The following is a 5,715-nucleotide window of genomic DNA, read 5'->3' as shown; positions in this document are numbered from 1 at the left end:
AAAAGACCCTGCCTCATAACTACTACCTGAAAAGCTTCCTCAACTACGCTGTTGTTCATGTGCTTACAGTGCTTGATGACAATTACTAATTTGTGATTGTGACTGAGCTGTTTGTGCGCAGTGCTGTGTCTTCTGTTTTCAGTATCAGGCATAGGGTCTGACATTCTGTGTACGTGATGCATGTGAAGGCATGAACACCGGAGTGAATGAGAATTACAAGCACCAACATAACAGACCTTCTCTTCTATTCTTAATCTAAGTAAATTTAAAATCTAAAACAGTGAATTGTTTCCAACACCTTCTTATAGTTCTAATTGACTTCCTTTTTTCAGACCATAATTAAAAACTGTTTTATTATACATAATACATGGTATATATAAAACACAAACATTATAACTGTAATTGGCTAAAAATGCAGAAATGAGGACCAGCAGATGGTGTAATGGTTGAGTCACTGGAATACCATGTAGTTGACTGAAGTTCAAGTCCTGGACCTGGCAGCTTAAACCTTGTGGCAATTGCTTGTGTGCATGCCCAAAATCACAAGAGGAGAATGGAGGAGAAAGGATTGCAGTGTGACCATCCATCCCCCACCCCCAGGTGTGATTTCTCTTTCTGTCTTTTTGTCTCTCTGTGTGTCTCTGGTGAGTGCACATGCTCTATAGCAAGAATCTCTCTTAAAAAAATAAAGAAAATGCTGAAATGTATTTTTAACTGTGGAGAGTAGCCATTCTGATAAACACATGTGACTTCCTTCAACCTGATACTACTTTGCAGTATCAAAAACAGCACACAGCTAGCAGTTCATGTGTTAATTGCCTCCATTGCTATGCAAATGACAGTTCACTGAACCACATTTCTGCATGTGTCTGAAAGTCACCATGCTTGCTCAGAATGGCCACTGTCCACATGCCACATATTGCCCCAAACTTTGTAATAGATATTCTTTTTCTTAATGTGAAAAAACATCAATGTCACATGATGTTCAAGTACTTTGGGCTACTTTTTATGGCAATAAGAATAAAAGCTAGAAGGAGAAAATAGTTGTACCACAATAGAACAAAAAAAGAGTTTAGCTTTTTAGTTTTATTTTTTTAAGATGCAGCCTATTCTTTTCCTGAATCATATTCTTTCCTTCACGCTTCAGGAAGAATTGGTTACGGCTTGCAGTTCTGGACAAATTTAGGGTATAAACATACATTTTGAATGTGATACCTATTCAGAATCCAATTTAAGAATTGTTCCAAGACCAAGCCATTATCCTCCATGAGAACAGGTTGCATACTTTCTCTGATCCTTTCCCTTTTATAACCTGACAGCATTTCTTCACTACCTCAGATATGCATCGAGCTTCCCACTATCTCACCAACATTGGGCATCAGCCTATCGACAGATTCAGTAAGGCAGGAATCCTCAGGACATTGCTGCATGTAGAAGGACTTGATCTCCCAAGAAATAAAGACGGCACTATTGCTTTATAACTGGAGTCTGTCATCAGTTCTCAGGGGCTTCTGAGATAATTTTCTCCTAGTTCAGAGGAAGGTCCATCTTTTTTCTTTCTTCCTTCTTTTTTTTTTTTTTTTTAGGGAGGTTTTTGATATAGGGCATGTGTGCTTGCTGGAAAGACAGAGAGAAACAGAGAGACAGAAAGCCAGAAAATACCCTCTACTGGGGATGGCCACACCACAATCTCTTCTTCTCCACTCTCCTTTCAAGATTTTGGAGCACGCATGTATATAAGCCTGGTGTGAGTTTTAAGTCATTGGGTCTGGGACTCAAACCGCAGTTGACTACGTGAGAGTCCAGTAACATAACCATTATGCCATCTGTTGGTTTCCCATCTTCTTTCTTTATGTTGTGTTCTTTTAGCCACACAATAGCATCTCCCATTTGCAGAGTCATTTGCAAGTTTAAAGTTCAGGTTCAGGGGGGCTGTTAGGTGGTATGTTGATTATGGCATTAGAGTTCCACATGGCTAGCCACAGTTCAAGTCCCAGACCTGGTGGTGGCTTGCTTTCTCACTTTTTCTCTCTCACCGATGAGTGCATGTGTCTCTGTCTCTCTCTCTGGTAAGCATACATGCCCAAGAGCAAATTAAAAAAAAATCATAAATAAACTTTAATAAACAATTTTTTTGAGAGGTTTTCGCTACAGGGCACGTGAGCTCACCAGACAGAGAGAGACAGAGAGATAGAAAGCAAGAAATCACTTCCCAGGGGGATGGCCACACCGCAATCCCTTCTCCTCCGTTCTCCTCTCAGGATCTTGGGCACGCACGCACATGCACCTGGCATGAGTTTTAAGCCACCCGGAACGGGATGTGAACCGCAGTCGACTACGTGGGAGTCCAGCCACATAGCCATTACGCTAACTGCTGGTCCTAATAAACAATCTTTAAAGAAAAGAATGTTTGGGTTTAGATCATACTGGCTGTAAGTGATTTTAAGACTTTGTTTACACATAACAGACCAAGTCCTCCAATTGGTTCAGAAGGTCCTCAAAGGTCAGGAAAGGGCACTTGGCCTCCATATGAGTGTACATGGCCAGATGCCTTTGTGTGCTAGATTGTTCTGCCATGTATGACTGTGGAGTACACAAAACATCTCCCAGGGCTATAAAAGGGTCTCCAGGTACAACTGAGAAGATTGAGTCAGCATGTCTCTTTCCCCAAATAATAAAGCTTAAAGAATCTCCTACTCGTATTTGCACTAATGTTGGAGGAGTAACCTCACAACACCCCCTGTCAAAGAATTGATCTCTAAAGCACCTGGTGAGCATGAACTATGCTTTTAGGACTTTGGACATGTGTTTTTCTCAGATAATCATGTGTTTGTTGTTAAGCTGGATGTCTACATCAGACTCTTCATTGATTAAGTTACCAGCTTTTCCATCAGGGACAAACCCAAGTAGTTCCCAGAAGTCAAAACTCAGTTTCTCTGTGAGGTTCTGTGGAGTCTGCTTCCTTCTGAGGACAAGATACAGCATTCTGTACACTGTAGCCAACTGCAGTTTGGACCCAGTGGCTTGAAACACATGGGATGCGTGTGTGCACTTGCCCAAAATCCCAGGAGGAGTATGGAAGACATGGGACTGTGGCATAGCCATCCCCACTTTCTTTCTCTGTGTCTCTCTGGCAAGCACTTGTACCCAATAGCAATAATCCAGATCAATCAATCAATCAATCAATCATAATAAAAAAAATGGATACAACTCATCTGACAAGACACACTAAAGATAACAGTTCCATCCAGCAATAGCAGAAACATTAAATTCTTTCCTTGTCCCAGCCAAACGCCTTTATTCTTTGGCCTATGTGCTCTTACAATTCATAAATCTTCACACATTTTTGGGTCTGGAAGACTTGGATAATTTTTAATAGTATTATTTTTTGCTTCTTCCAAGTTCTTTTCTCTTCACAAATTATCTTCTGCCTTTCTTTTTCCAGGGCTTGTTTTTCACTTGTCCCCTGTGCCACATTTTTAAAATGTTCCTCAGATGTGATTTAGAAATAACATCCCACCTCTCAGTTTCTTTCTGTGACTCTACGTAAGTGGTAAGAAAAGGTTCTTTTCCTATTGTCCTCAAAGCCTTGTGAACTGTTTCAAAAGGTTTCTTCTTGGCTCCGTTTTCTTCAGCATCATTTCATTCTTGATCCAAGCCCTGTAAACCTGTTAGCGCCATTCCTGCAGTTTCTCTGGTCACCTCCAAGGACAAACTTAATTTCATTAATTCATTTATTTACGTATGCCATCAATAGATATTTATTAAATCTAATATGCCCTGTCTTTGATGATAAATTTAAGAAATTCAAAGTTAAAGACAGAGCTGATACTCTCAGAGAGTCACACCTTGGAGAGAACCAAGATTTGCCAACCAACATCTCTAAGGCAGCACTGAATTGTCACAATGAGGAATGCGTCGAGGGTGTTAGGAATAGAAAGAAGAAAACTTTTTCCAACATGGTGTGTTTGGGAATTGTGAAGTTTCAGGTGAAAAGTTGCAACAACTAAAACTTGACAGAGGGGCATTAGGTCATGAGGGGTCTTTTATTGATACTGAGATGTTAATATTTTCTCCTGAAGGCAATAAACAATCATTGTAGGATTCTTAGCACAGGAGATCAAATTTGCGTGCTTGAAAAGATTGTCCTGACAGTGATAAAGAGGTTGGATTAGAAGGAGGTCAAGAGGTTAGGAGACCCAGGAATAAGGTGGTAACTTTAATCAGCCTCATAAGTAAAGATTTATGAGTGAGTGGCATATAGAAATTAAGATTAAAATGAATTAGTGATCAATTATATCCTGGAAAATAAATAATGGTCCCTCAAAGATGTCCTTTTTCTTTTTTTTTTGGAGAGGTTTTTCGCTATAGGGCGCATGCGCTCGCCAGACAGACAGAGAGAGACATAGAGACAGAAAGCGAGAAATCACCCCTCCAGGGGGGATGGTCATGCTGCAATCCCTTCTCCTCCATTCTCCTCTCGGGATTTTGGGCACACACGCACACATACCAAGCATGAGTTTTAAACCACCGGGTCCGGGACTCGAACCGCGGTCGACTACGTGGGAGTCCAGTGACATAGCCATTACGCTAACTGCTGGTTCCCAAGATGTCCCTTTTCTAGTGCTTGGAATTTGTGAATGTGCTGCCTTACCTGGTAAAAGAGACTCCGTAGATGTGATTAAGCTACAGATTCTGTAGTATGGAGATTGTCCTGGATAATCGGGGAGAATCCTATGTAATCGCAAGGGCTATTACAAGGGAGAGGCTGGAAGTCAGAGAGGAAGAAGATGCTGCATTGCTCACTTTGAAGATGAAGACGAAGATGAAGATGAAGTTACCATGAGGAATGCAGATGGCCTATAGAACCTAGAAAAGGCAGAGGAAGAGATCCTCCTCAGAAATCCCCAGAAAAGCCTTCAAGAGGACTCACTTTCAGACTTCTAGTTTCCAGAACTGTAAGGTAATAACGTTGTGTTGTTTTACTAAATGTATGCAATAAAATACCACTAAGTGTGTAATAATTTTGCTAATTCCAACATAAAAAATTAGTACAGTGATAGAAAGGAATTGTTAAAATTGATGAATTTATGTTTGGCATACACATTTAAAATATAATGGCTTCTTTCCTTGCTGTGCAACCAGACATGGTTAAATATGTTTCTAGGTGACAATACAGGACAAACAAATATGCTGTGTGGTCAAATATAAATATATTATATAATGGTATACAAATATAGGGCAAATTTTGTGATTCATAAAACATTTGCACGTTTTGTTCTTTCTAATCTCGCATTTAAATGAATTCCAGTACTGCTGGAACATTATAGAACTAGCAGATTTGTGTATTTTTATACATGGGCCCTCTAAGAATATTTCAATATTTCTGCACTCAAACATAAAATCAGCCTAATGATGTAAGTAGGGCTTCTATATTTAAAATTATGTATAAAATCACTGTAGGTCAGATAAAGGTGATTGATTTAATCTTTCTTATTACTGGTAAGCATAGAGGTATTTCCATTGCCAGAACATTTTTTTTTTTAAGAAGCAGAAATAAGATTGTCTTGTTGCCTCTTTTAATCTCAGAACTTAGATTGTCTCATATCATTTTCTTGTTTTGAGGGTCATTTTTCAACAAAGGACCACGGCTGTACGAGAGCTCTTCTTTGGAAATATGAAAATAGCACAACTTCCTATTATATCTCAATTTCA

At 39.6% G+C, this 5,715-nt stretch overlaps 1 pseudogene; it reads right to left on the bottom strand.

Annotated features, from left to right (window-relative positions):
- Nucleotides 1-1,157: 1,157 nt before the first annotated feature.
- Nucleotides 1,158-3,681, bottom strand: LOC102481035 (asparagine--tRNA ligase, cytoplasmic-like; annotated as a pseudogene).
- Nucleotides 3,682-5,715: the final 2,034 nt, after the last annotated feature.

Source organism: Tupaia chinensis, unplaced genomic scaffold (genome assembly GCF_000334495.1).
Source record: "Tupaia chinensis unplaced genomic scaffold, TupChi_1.0 Scaffold000054_1, whole genome shotgun sequence".
NCBI lineage: Eukaryota > Metazoa > Chordata > Mammalia > Scandentia > Tupaiidae > Tupaia > Tupaia belangeri.
This window is presented reverse-complemented; position numbering and strand designations above follow the sequence as displayed.